Source organism: Hemitrygon akajei, chromosome 26 (genome assembly GCF_048418815.1).
Source record: "Hemitrygon akajei chromosome 26, sHemAka1.3, whole genome shotgun sequence".
NCBI lineage: Eukaryota > Metazoa > Chordata > Chondrichthyes > Myliobatiformes > Dasyatidae > Hemitrygon > Hemitrygon akajei.
In genome coordinates, this window is record NC_133149.1 from 5,635,849 (window position 1) to 5,650,144 (window position 14,296).

Genomic DNA, 14,296 nt, shown 5'->3' on the forward strand with positions numbered 1-14,296 from the left:
TGAATGATGCTGTGTACTGGCGGTGTGGGATCAGTCTTGAATGATGCTGTGTACTGGCGGTGTGGGATCAGTGTTGAATGATGCTGTGTACTGGCAGTGTGGGATCAGTGTTGAATGATGCTGTGTACTGGCGGTGTGGGATCAGTGTTGAATGATGCTGTGTACTGGCAGTGTGGGATCAGTCTTGAATAATGCTGTGTACTAGCGTTGTGGGATCAGTGTTGAATGATGCTGTGTACTGGCGGTGTGGGATCAGTGTTGAATGATGCTGTGTACTGGCGGTGTGGGATCAGTGTTGAATGCTGCTGTGTACTGGCGGTGTGGGATAAGTGTTGAATGATGCTGTGTACTGACGGGGTGGTATCACAGTTGAATGATGCTGTGTACTGGCGGGGTGGGATCAGTGTTGAATGATGCTGTGTACTGGTCGTGTGGGATCAGTGTTGAATGATTCTGTGTACTGGCGGTGTGGGTTCAGTGTTGAAAGATGATGTGTACTGGCGGGGTGGGATCAGTGTAAATGATGCTGTGTACTGGCGGTGTGGGATCCGTGTTGAATGCTGTTGTGTACTGTCGGTGTGGGTTCAGTGTTGAATGATGCTGCGTACTGGCGGTGTGGGATCAGTGTTGAGTGATGCTGTGTACTGGCGGTGTGGGATCAGTGTAAATGATACTGTGTACTGGCGGTGTGGGATCAGTGTTGAATGATGCTGCGTACTGACGGTGTGGGATCAGTGTTGAATGATGCTGTGTACTGGCGGTGTGGGTTCAGTGTTGAGTGATGCTGTGTACTGGCGGTGTGGGATCAGTGTTGAATGATGCTGTGCACTGGCGGTGTGGGATCAGTGTTGAGTGATGCTGTGTACTGGCGGTGTGGGATCAGTGTTGAGTGATGCTGTGTACTGGCGGTGTGGGATCAGTGTTGAGTGATGCTGTGTACTGGCGGTGTGGGATCAGTGTTGAGTGATGCTGTGTACTGGCGGTGTGGGATCAGTGTTGAATGATGCTGTGCACTGGCGGTGTGGGATCAGTGTTGAATGATGCTTTGTACTGGCGGTGTGGGATCAGTGTTGAATGATGCTGTGCACTGGCGGTGTGGGATCAGTGTTGAGTGATGCTGTGTACTGGCGGTGTGGGATCAGTGTTGAGTGATGCTGTGTACTGGCGGTGTGGGATCAGTGTTGAGTGATGCTGTGTACTGGCGGTGTGGGATCAGTGTTGAGTGATGCTGTGTACTGGCGGTGTGGGATCAGTGTTGAATGATGCTGTGCACTGGCGGTGTGGGATCAGTGTTGAATGATGCTTTGTACTGGCGGTGTGGGATCAGTGTTGAGTGATGCTGTGTACTGGCGGTGTGGGTTCAGTGTTGAGTGATGCTGTGTACTGGCGGTGTGGGATCAGTGTTGAATGATGCTGTGCACTGGCGGTGTGGGATCAGTGTTGAGTGATGCTGTGTACTGGCGGTGTGGGATCAGTGTTGAGTGATGCTGTGTACTGGCGGTGTGGGATCAGTGTTGAGTGATGCTGTGTACTGGCGGTGTGGGATCAGTGTTGAGTGATGCTGTGTACTGGCGGTGTGGGATCAGTGTTGAGTGATGCTGTGTACTGGCGGTGTGGGATCAGTGTTGAGTGATGCTGTGTACTGGCGGTGTGGGATCAGTGTTGAATGATGCTGTGCACTGGCGGTGTGGGATCAGTGTTGAGTGATGCTGTGTACTGGCGGTGTGGGTTCAGTGTTGAGTGATGCAGTGTACTGGCGGTGTGGGATCAGTGTTGAATGATGCTGTGTACTGGCGGTGTGGGATCAGTGTTGAATGATGCTGTGGACTGGCGGTGTGGGATCAGTGTTGAATGATGCTGTGCACTGGCGGTGTGGGATCAGTGTTGAGTGATGCTGTGTACTGGCGGTGTGGGATCAGTGTTGAGTGATGCTGTGTACTGGCGGTGTGGGATCAGTGTTGAATGATGCTGTGCACTGGAGGTCTGGGATCAGTGTTGAGTGATGCTGTGTACTGGCGGTGTGGGATCAGTGTTGAGTGATGCTGTGTACTGGCGGTGTGGGATCAGTGTTGAATGATGCTGTGTACTGGCGGTGTGGGTTCAGTGTTGAATGATGCTGTGTACTGGCGGTGTGGGATCAGTGTTGAATGATGCTGTATACTGGCGGTGTGGGATCAGTGTTGAATGATGCTGTGTACTGGCGGTGTGGGATCAGTGTTGAATGATGCAGTGAACTGGCGGTGTGGGATCAGTGTTGAATGATGCTGTGTACTGGCTGTGTGGGATCAGTGTTGAATGATGCTCTGTACTGGCGGTGTGGGATCAGTGTTGAATGATGCTGTGTACTGGCGGTGTGGGATCAGTGTTGAGTGATGCTGTGTACTGGCGGTGTGGGATCAGTGTTGAGTGATGCTGTGTACTGGCGGTGTGGGATCAGTGTTGAATGATGCTGTGTACTGGCGGTCTGGGATCAGTGTTGAAAGATGCTGTGTACTGGCGGTGTGGGATCAGTGTTGAGTGATGCAGGGTACTGGCGGTGTGGGATCAGTGTTGAGTGATGCTGTGTACTGGCGGTGTGGGATCAGTGTTGAATGATGCTGTGTACTGGCGGTGTGGGATCAGTGTTGAATGATGCTGTGTACTGGCGGTGTGGGATAAGTGTTGAGTGATGCTGTGTACAGGCAGTGTGGGATCAGTGTTGAATGATGCTGTGTACTGGCGGTGTGGGATCTGTGTTGAGTGATGCTGTGTACTGGTGGTGTGGGATCAGTGTTGAGTGATGCTGTGTACTGGCGGTGTGGGATCAGTGTTGAATGATGCTGTGTACTGGCGGTGTGGGATCAGTGTTGAATGATTCTGTGTACTGGCGGTGTGGGATCAGTGTTGAGTGATGCTGTGTACTGGCGGTGTGGGATCAGTGTTGAATGATGCTGTGTACTGGTGGTGTGGGATCAATGTAAATGATGCTGTGTACTGGCGGTCTGGGATCAGTGTTGAATGATGCTGTGTACTGACGGTGTGGGATCAGTGTTGAGTGATGCTGTGTACTGGCGGTGTGGGATCAGTGTTGAATGATGCTGTCTACTGGCGGTGTGGGATCAGTGTTGAATGATGCTGTGTACTGGCGGTGTGGGATCAGTGTTGAGTGATGCTGTGTACTGGTGGTGTGGGATCAGTGTTGAATGATACTGTGTACTGGCGGTGTGGGATCAGTGTTGAATGATGCTGTGTACTGGCGGTGTGGGATCAGTGTTGAATGATGCTGTGTACTGGTGGTGTGGGATCAGTGTTGAATGATGCTGTGTACTGGCGGTGTGGGATCAGTGTTGAATGATGCTGTGTACTGGGGGTGTGGGATCAGTGTTGAATGATGCTGTGTACTGGCGGTGTGGGATCAGTGTTGAGTGATGCTGTGTACTGGTGGTGTGGGATCAGTGTTGAATGATACTGTGTACTGGCGGTGTGGGATCAGTGTTGAATGATGCTGTGTACTGGCGGTGTGGGATCAGTGTTGAATGATGCTGTGTACTGGTGGTGTGGGATCAGTGTTGAATGATGCTGTGTACTGGCGGGGTGGGATCAGTGTTGAATGATGCTGTGTACTGGGGGTGTGGGATCAGTGTTGAGTGATGCTGTGTACTGGCGGTGTGGGATCAGTGTTGAGTGATGCTGTGTACTGGCGGTGTGGGATCAGTGTTGAATGATGCTGTGCACTGGCGGTGTGGGATCAGTGTTGAATGATGCTTTGTACTGGCGGTGTGGGATCAGTGTTGAGTGATGCTGTGTACTGGCGGTGTGGGTTCAGTGTTGAGTGATGCTGTGTACTGGCGGTGTGGGATCAGTGTTGAATGATGCTGTGCACTGGCGGTGTGGGATCAGTGTTGAGTGATGCTGTGTACTGGCGGTGTGGGATCAGTGTTGAGTGATGCTGTGTACTGGCGGTGTGGGATCAGTGTTGAGTGATGCTGTGTACTGGCGGTGTGGGATCAGTGTTGAGTGATGCTGTGTACTGGCGGTGTGGGATCAGTGTTGAGTGATGCTGTGTACTGGCGGTGTGGGATCAGTGTTGAGTGATGCTGTGTACTGGCGGTGTGGGATCAGTGTTGAATGATGCTGTGCACTGGCGGTGTGGGATCAGTGTTGAGTGATGCTGTGTACTGGCGGTGTGGGTTCAGTGTTGAGTGATGCAGTGTACTGGCGGTGTGGGATCAGTGTTGAATGATGCTGTGTACTGGCGGTGTGGGATCAGTGTTGAATGATGCTGTGGACTGGCGGTGTGGGATCAGTGTTGAATGATGCTGTGCACTGGCGGTGTGGGATCAGTGTTGAGTGATGCTGTGTACTGGCGGTGTGGGATCAGTGTTGAGTGATGCTGTGTACTGGCGGTGTGGGATCAGTGTTGAATGATGCTGTGCACTGGAGGTCTGGGATCAGTGTTGAGTGATGCTGTGTACTGGCGGTGTGGGATCAGTGTTGAGTGATGCTGTGTACTGGCGGTGTGGGATCAGTGTTGAATGATGCTGTGTACTGGCGGTGTGGGTTCAGTGTTGAATGATGCTGTGTACTGGCGGTGTGGGATCAGTGTTGAATGATGCTGTATACTGGCGGTGTGGGATCAGTGTTGAATGATGCTGTGTACTGGCGGTGTGGGATCAGTGTTGAATGATGCAGTGAACTGGCGGTGTGGGATCAGTGTTGAATGATGCTGTGTACTGGCTGTGTGGGATCAGTGTTGAATGATGCTCTGTACTGGCGGTGTGGGATCAGTGTTGAATGATGCTGTGTACTGGCGGTGTGGGATCAGTGTTGAGTGATGCTGTGTACTGGCGGTGTGGGATCAGTGTTGAGTGATGCTGTGTACTGGCGGTGTGGGATCAGTGTTGAATGATGCTGTGTACTGGCGGTCTGGGATCAGTGTTGAAAGATGCTGTGTACTGGCGGTGTGGGATCAGTGTTGAGTGATGCAGGGTACTGGCGGTGTGGGATCAGTGTTGAGTGATGCTGTGTACTGGCGGTGTGGGATCAGTGTTGAATGATGCTGTGTACTGGCGGTGTGGGATCAGTGTTGAATGATGCTGTGTACTGGCGGTGTGGGATAAGTGTTGAGTGATGCTGTGTACAGGCAGTGTGGGATCAGTGTTGAATGATGCTGTGTACTGGCGGTGTGGGATCTGTGTTGAGTGATGCTGTGTACTGGTGGTGTGGGATCAGTGTTGAGTGATGCTGTGTACTGGCGGTGTGGGATCAGTGTTGAATGATGCTGTGTACTGGCGGTGTGGGATCAGTGTTGAATGATTCTGTGTACTGGCGGTGTGGGATCAGTGTTGAGTGATGCTGTGTACTGGCGGTGTGGGATCAGTGTTGAATGATGCTGTGTACTGGTGGTGTGGGATCAATGTAAATGATGCTGTGTACTGGCGGTCTGGGATCAGTGTTGAATGATGCTGTGTACTGACGGTGTGGGATCAGTGTTGAGTGATGCTGTGTACTGGCGGTGTGGGATCAGTGTTGAATGATGCTGTCTACTGGCGGTGTGGGATCAGTGTTGAATGATGCTGTGTACTGGCGGTGTGGGATCAGTGTTGAGTGATGCTGTGTACTGGTGGTGTGGGATCAGTGTTGAATGATACTGTGTACTGGCGGTGTGGGATCAGTGTTGAATGATGCTGTGTACTGGCGGTGTGGGATCAGTGTTGAATGATGCTGTGTACTGGTGGTGTGGGATCAGTGTTGAATGATGCTGTGTACTGGCGGTGTGGGATCAGTGTTGAATGATGCTGTGTACTGGGGGTGTGGGATCAGTGTTGAATGATGCTGTGTACTGGCGGTGTGGGATCAGTGTTGAGTGATGCTGTGTACTGGTGGTGTGGGATCAGTGTTGAATGATACTGTGTACTGGCGGTGTGGGATCAGTGTTGAATGATGCTGTGTACTGGCGGTGTGGGATCAGTGTTGAATGATGCTGTGTACTGGTGGTGTGGGATCAGTGTTGAATGATGCTGTGTACTGGCGGGGTGGGATCAGTGTTGAATGATGCTGTGTACTGGGGGTGTGGGATCAGTGTTGAGTGATGCTGTGTACTGGTGGTGTGGGATCAGTGTTGAATGATGCTGTGTACTGACGGTGTGGGATCAGTGTTGAGTGATGCTGTGTACTGGCGGTGTGGAATCAGTGTTGAATGATGCTGTGTACTGGCGGTGTGGGATCAGTGTTGAATGATGCTGTGTACTGGGGGTGTGGGATCAGTGTTGAATGATGCTGTGTACTGACGGTCTGGGATCAGTGTTGAATGATGCTGTGTACTGACGGTGTGGGATCAGTGTTGAGTAATACTGTGTACTGGCGGGGTGGGATCAGTGTTGAGTGATGCTGTGTACTGGCGGTGTGGGATCAGTGTTGAATGATGCTGTGTACTGGTGGTGTGGGATCAGTGTTGAATGATGCTGTGTACTGGCGGTGTGGGATCAGTGTTGAGTGATGCTGTGTACTGGCGGTGTGGAATCAGTGTTGAATGATGCTGTGTACTGGCGGTGTGGGATCAGTGTTGAGTGATGCTGTGTACTGGCCGTGTGGGATCAGTGTTGAATGGTGCGGTGTACTGGCGGTGTGGGATCAGTGTTCAATGATGCTGTGTACTGGCGGTGTGGGATCAGTGTTGAGTAATGCTGTGTACTGGCGGTGTGGGATCAGTGTTGAATGATGCTGTGTACTGGCCGTGTGGGATCAGTGTTGAATGATGCTGTGTACTGGGGTTGTGGCATCAGTGTTGAGTGATGCTGTGTACTGGCGGTGTGGGATCAGTGTTGAATGATGCTGTGTACTGGCGGTGTGGGATCAGTGTTGAATGATGCTGTGTACTGGCCGTGTGGGATCAGTGTTGAATGGTGCGGTGTACTGGCGGTTTGGGATCAGTGTTGAATGATGCTTTGTACTGGCGGTGTGGGATCAGTGTTGAGTGATGCTGTGTACAGGCAGTGTGGGATCAGTGTTCAGTGATGCTGTGTACAGGAGGTGTGGGATCAGTGTTGAATGATGCTGTGTACTGGCGGTGTGGGATCAGTGTTGAGTGATGCTGTGTACTGGCGGTGTGGGATCAGTGTTGAGTGATGCTGTGTACTGGCGGTGTGGGATCAGTGTTGAGTGATGCTGTGTACTGGTGGTGTGGGATCAGTGTTGAATGATGCTTTGTACTGGCGGTGTGGGATCAGTGTTGAGTGATGCTGTGTACTGGTGGTGTGGGATCAGTGTTGAATGAAGCTGTGTACTGGCGGTGTGGGATCAGTGTTGAGTGATGCTGTGTACTGGTGGTGTGGGATCAGTGTTGAGTGATGCTGTGTACTGGCGGTGTGGGATCAGTGTTGAATGATGCTGTGTACTGGCCGTGTGGGATCAGTGTTGAATGGTGCGGTGTACTGGCGGGGTGGGATCAGTGTTGAATGATACTGTGTACTGGCGGTGTGGGATCAGTGTTGAATGATGCTGTGTACTGGCGGTGTGGGATCAGTGTTGAATGATGCTGTGTACTGGCGGTGTGGGATCAGTGTAAATGATGCTGTGTACTGGCGGTGTGGGATCCGTGTTGAATGCTGTTCTGTACTGGAGGTGTGGGTTCAGTGTTGAATGATGCTGCGTACTGCCGGTGTGAGATCAGTGTTGAGTGATGCTGTGTACTGGCGGTGTGGGATCAGTGTTGAGAGATGCTGTGTACTGGCGGTGTGGGATCAGTGTAAATGATGCTGTGTACTGGCGGTCTGGGATCAGTGTTGAATGATGCTGTGTACTGACGGTGTGGGATCAGTGTTGAGTGATGCTGTGTACTGGCGGTGTGGGATCAGTGTTGAATGATGCTGTCTACTGGCGATGTGGGATCAGTGTTGAATGATGCTGTGTACTGGCGGTGTGGGATCAGTGTTGAATGATGCTGTGTACTGGCGGTGTGGGATCAGTGTTCAGTGATGCTGTGTACTGGCAGTGTGGGATCAGTGTTGAGTGATGCTGTGTACTGGCGGTCTGGGATCAGTGTTGAATGATGCTGTGTACTGGAGGGTTGGGATCAGTGTTGAATGATGCTCTGTACTGGCGTTGTGGGATCAGTGTTGAGTGATGCTGTGTACTGGCGGAGTGGGATCAGTGTTGAGTGATGCTGTGTACTGGCGGTGTGGGATCAGTGTTGAATGATGCTGTGTACTGGAGGGGTGGGATCAGTGTTGAATGATGCTGTTTACTGGCGGGGTGGGATCAGTGTAAATGATGCTGTGTACTGGCGGTGTGGGATCCGTATTGAATGCTGTTCTGTACTGGAGGTGTGGGTTCAGTGTTGAATGATGCTGCGGACTGGCGGTGTGGGATCAGTGTTGAATGATGCTGTGTACTGGCGGCGTGGGATCAGTGTTGAGTGATGCTGTGTACTGGCAGTGTGGGATCAGTGTTGAATGATGCTGTGTACTGGCGGTGTGGGATCTGTGTTGAGTGACGCTGTGTACTGGTGGTGTGGGATCAGTGTTGAGTGATGCTGTGTACTGGCGGTGTGGGATCAGTGTTGAATGATGCTGTGTACTGGCGGTGTGGGATCAGTGTTGAATGATGCTGTGTACTGGCGGTGTGGGATCAGTGTTGAATGATGCTGTGTACTGGCGGTGTGGGATCAGTGTTGAGTGATGCTGTGTACTGGCGGTGTGGGATCAGTGTTGAATGATGCTGTGTACTGGCTGTGTGGGATCAGTGTTGAATGATGCTATGTACTGGCGGTGTGGGATCAGTGTTGAATGATGCTGTGTACTGGCGGGGTGGGATCAGTGTTGAATGATGCTGTGTACTGGCGGTGTGGGATCAGTGTTGAATGGTGCTGTGTACTGGCGGTGTGGTATCAGTGTTGAATGATGCTGTGTACTGGCGGTGTGGGATCAGTGTTGAATGATGCTATGTACTGGCGGTGTGGGATCAGTGTTGAATGATGCTGTGTACTGGCGGTGTGGGATCTGTGTTGAATGATGCTGTGTACTGGCGGGGTGGGATCAGTGTTGAATGATGCTGTGTACTGGCGGTGTGGGATCAGTCTTGCATGATGCTGTGTACTGGCGGTGTGGGATCAGTGTTGAATGATGCTGTGTACTGGCAGTGTGGGATCAGTGTTGAATGATGCTGTGTACTGGCGGTGTGGGATCAGTCTTGAATAATGCTGTGTACTAGCGTTGTGGGATCAGTGTTGAATGATGCTGTGTACTGGCGGTGTGGGATCAGTGTTGAATGATGCTGTGTACTGGCGGTGTGGGATCAGTGTTGAATGCTGCTGTGTACTGGCGGTGTGGGATAAGTGTTGAATGATGCTGTGTACTGACGGGGTGGTATCACAGTTGAATGATGCTGTGTACTGGCGGTGTGGGATCAGTGTTGAATGATGCTGTGTACTGGCGGTGTGGGATCAGTGTTGAATGATGCTGTGTACTGGCGGTGTGGGTTCAGTTTTGAATGATGCTGTGTACTGGCGGTGTGGGATCAGTGTTGAATGATGCTGTATACTGGCGGTGTGGGATCAGTGTTGAATGATGCTGTGTACTGGCGGTGTGGGATCAGTGTTGAATGATGCAGTGAACTGGCGGTGTGGGATCAGTGTTGAATGATGCTGTGTACTGGCTGTGTGGGATCAGTGTTGAATGATGCTCTGTACTGGCGGTGTGGGATCAGTGTTGAATGATGCTGTGTACTGGCGGTGTGGGATCAGTGTTGAGTGATGCTGTGTACTGGCGGTGTGGGATCAGTGTTGAGTGATGCTGTGTACTGGCGGTGTGGGATCAGTGTTGAATGATGCTGTGTACTGGCGGTGTGGGATCAGTGTTGAAAGATGCTGTGTACTGGCGGTGTGGGATCAGTGTTGAGTGATGCAGGGTACTGGCGGTGTGGGATCAGTGTTGAGTGATGCTGTGTACTGGCGGTGTGGGATCAGTGTTGAATGATGCTGTGTACTGGCGGTGTGGGATCAGTGTTGAATGATGCTGTGTACTGGCGGTGTGGGATAAGTGTTGAGTGATGCTGTGTACAGGCAGTGTGGGATCAGTGTTGAATGATGCTGTGTACTGGCGGTGTGGGATCTGTGTTGAGTGATGCTGTGTACTGGTGGTGTGGGATCAGTGTTGAGTGATGCTGTGTACTGGCGGTGTGGGATCAGTGTTGAATGATGCTGTGTACTGATGGTGTGGGATCAGTGTTGAGTGATGCTGTGTACTGGCGGTGTGGGATCAGTGTTGAATGATGCTGTGTACTGGTGGTGTGGGATCAGTGTAAATGATGCTGTGTACTGGCGGTCTGGGATCAGTGTTGAATGATGCTGTGTACTGACGGTGTGGGATCAGTGTTGAGTGATGCTGTGTACTGGCGGTGTGGGATCAGTGTTGAATGATGCTGTCTACTGGCGGTGTGGGATCAGTGTTGAATGATGCTGTGTACTGGCGGTGTGGGATCAGTGTTGAGTAATGCTGTGTACTGGTGGTGTGGGATCAGTGTTGAGTGATGCTGTGTACTGGCGGTGTGGGATCAGTGTTGAATGATGCTGTGTACTGGCGGTGTGGGATCAGTGTTGAATGATGCTGTGTACTGACGGTGTGGGATCAGTGTTGAGTGATGCTGTGTACTGGCGGTGTGGGATCAGTGTTGAATGATGCTGTCTACTGGCGGTGTGGGATCAGTGTTGAATGATGCTGTGTACTGGCCGTGTGGGATCAGTGTTGAATGATGCTGTGTACTGACGGTGTGGGATCAGTGTTGAGTGATGCTGTGTACTGGCGGTGTGGGATCAGTGTTGAATGATGCTGTGTACTGGCGGTGTGGGATCAGTGTTGAATGATGCTGTGTACTGGCGGTGTGGGATCAGTGTTGAGTAATGCTGTGTACTGGCGGTGTGGGATCAGTGTTGAATGATGTTGTGTACTGGCCGTGTGGGATCAGTGTTGAATGATGCTGTGTACTGGCCGTGTGGGATCAGTGTTGAATGGTGCTGTGTACTGGCGGTGTGGGATCAGTGTTGAATGATGCTGTGTACTGGCGGTGTGGGATCAGTGTTGAGTAATGCTGTGTACTGGCGGTGTGGGATCAGTGTTGAATGATGTTGTGTACTGGCCGTGTGGGATCAGTGTTGAATGATGCTGTGTACTGGCCGTGTGGGATCAGTGTTGAATGGTGCTGTGTACTGGCGGTGTGGGATCAGTGTTGAATGGTGCGGTGTACTGGCGGTGTGGGATCAGTGTTGAATGATGCTGTGCACTGGCGGTGTGGGATCAGTGTTGAATGATACTGTGTACTGGCGGTGTGGGATCAGTGTTCAATGATGCTGTGTACTGGCGGTGTGGGATCAGTGTTGAATGATGCTGTGTACTGGCGGTGTGGGATCAGTGTTGAATGATGCTGTGTACTGGCGGGGTGGGATCAGTGTTGAATGATACTGTGTACTGGCGGTGTGGGATCAGTGTTCAATGATGCTGTGTACTGGCGGTGTGGGATCAGTGTTGAATGATGCTGTGTACTGGCGGTGTGGGATCAGTGTAAATGATGCTGTGTACTGGCGGTGTGGGATCCGTGTTGAATGCTGTTCTGTACTGGAGGTGTGGGTTCAGTGTTGAATGATGCTGCGTACTGGCGGTGTGGGATCAGTGTTGAGTGATGCTGTGTACTGGCGGTGTGGGATCAGTGTTGAGAGATGCTGTGTACTGGCGGTGTGGGATCAGTGTAAATGATGCTGTGTACTGGCTGTCTGGGATCAGTGTTGAATGATGCTGTGTACTGACGGTGTGGGATCAGTGTTGAGTGATGCTGTGTACTGGCGGTGTGGGATCAGTGTTGAATGATGCTGTCTACTGGCGGTGTGGGATCAGTGTTGAATGATGCTGTGTTCTGGCGGTGTGGGATCAGTGTTCAGTGATGCTGTGTACTGGCAGTGTGGGATCAGTGTTGAGTGATGCTGTGTACTGGCGGTGTGGGATCAGTGTTGAATGATGCTGTGTACTGGAGGGTTGGGATCAGTGTTGAATGATGCTCTGTACTGGCGTTGTGGGATCAGTGTTGAATGATGCTGTGTACTGGCGGAGTGGGATCAGTGTTGAGTGATGCTGTGTACTGGCGGTGTGGGATCAGTGTTGAATGATGCTGTGTACTGGAGGGGTGGGATCAGTGTTGAATGATGCTGTTTACTGGCGGGGTGGGATCAGTGTAAATGATGCTGTGTACTGGCGGTGTGGGATCAGTGTTGAATGATGCTGTGTACTGGCCGTGTGGGATCAGTGTTGAATGGTGCGGTGTACTGGCGGTGTGGGATCAGTGTTGAATGATGCTGTGTACAGGCAGTGTGGGATCAGTGTTGATTGATGCTATGTACTGGCGGTGTGGGATCAGTGTTGAATGATGCTGTGTACCGGCGGTGTGGGATCAGTGTTGAATGATGCTGTGTACTGGCGGTGTAGGATCAGTGTTGAATGATGCTGTGTACTGGCGGTGTGGGATCAGTGTTGAATGATGCTGTGTACTGGCGGGGTGGGATCAATGTTGAATGATACTGTGTACTGGCGGTGTGGGATCAGTGTTGAATGATGCTGTGTACTGGCGGTGTGGGATCAGTGTAAATGATGCTGTGTACTGGCGGTCTGGGATCAGTGTTGAATGATGCTGTGTACTGACGGTGTGGGATCAGTGTTGAGTGATGCTGTGTACTGGCGGTGTGGGATCAGTGTTGAATGATGCTGTGTACTGGCGGTGTGGGATCAGTGTTGAGTTATGCTGTGTACTGGCGGTGTGGGATCAGTGTAAATGATGCTGTGTACTGGCGGTCTGGGATCAGTGTTGAATGATGCTGTGTACTGACGGTGTGGGATCAGTGTTGAGTGATGCTGTGTACTGGCGGTGTGGGATCAGTGTTGAATGATGCTGTGTACTGGCGGTGTGGGATCAGTGTTGAATGATGCTGTGTACTGGCGGGGTGGGATCAGTGTTGAATGATGCTGTGTACTGGCGGTGTGGGATCAGTGTTGAGTTATGCTGTGTACTGGTGATGTGGGATCAGTCTTGAGTGATGCTGTGTACTGGCGGTGTGGGATCAGTGTTGAATGATGCTGTGTACTGGCCGTGTGGGATCAGTGTTGAATGGTGCGGTGTACTGGCGGTGTGGGATCAGTGTTGAATGATGCTGTGTACAGGCAGTGTGGGATCAGTGTTGATTGATGCTATGTACTGGCGGTGTGGGATCAGTGTTGAATGATGCTGTGTACTGGCGGTGTGGGATCAGTGTTGAATGATGCTGTGTACTGGCGGTGTAGGATCAGTGTTGAATGATGCTGTGTACTGGCGGTGTGGGATCAGTGTTGAATGATGCTGTGTACTGGCGGGGTGGGATCAATGTTGAATGATACTGTGTACTGGCGGTGTGGGATCAGTGTTGAATGATGCTGTGTACTGGGGGTGTGGGATCAGTGTTGAATGATGCTGTGTACTGGCGGTGTGGGATCAGTGTTGAATGATGCTGTGTACTGGCGGTGTGGGATCAGTGTTGAATGATGCTGTGTACAGGCGGTGTGGGATCAGTGTTGAATGATGCTGTGTACTGGCGGGGTGGGATCAGTGTTGAGTGATGCTGTGTACTGGCGGTGTGGGATCAGTGTTGAGTGCTGCTGTGTACTGGCGGTGTGGGATCAGTGTTGAATGATGCTGTGTTCTAGCGGTGTGGGTTCAGTGTTGAATGATGCTGTGTACTGGTGGGGTGCGATCAGTGTTGAGTGATGCTTTGTACTGGCGGTGTGGGATCAGTGTTGAATGAGGCTGTGTACTGGCGGGTTGGGATCAGTGTTGAGTGATCCTTTGTACTGGCGGTGTGGGATCAGTGTTGAATGATGCTGTGTACTGGCCGTGTGGGATCAGTGTTGAATGATGCTGTGTACTGGCGGAGTGGGATCAGTGTTCAGTGATGCTGTGTACTGGCGGTGTGGGATCAGTGTTGAATGATGCTGTGTACTGGCGGTGTGGGATCAGTGTTGAATGATGCTGTGTACTGGCGGTGTGGGATCTGTGTTGAGTGATGCTGTGTACTGGTGGTGTGGGATCAGTGTTGAGTGATGCTGTGTACTGGCGGTGTGGGATCAGTGTTGAGTGATGCTGTGTACTGGCGGTGTGGGATCAGTGTTGAATGATGCTGTGTACTGGTGGTGTGGGATCAGTGTAAATGATGCTGTGTACTGGCGGTCTGGGATCAGTGTTGAATGATGCTGTGTACTGACGGTGTGGGATCAGTGTTGAGTGATGCTGTGTACTGGCGGTGTGG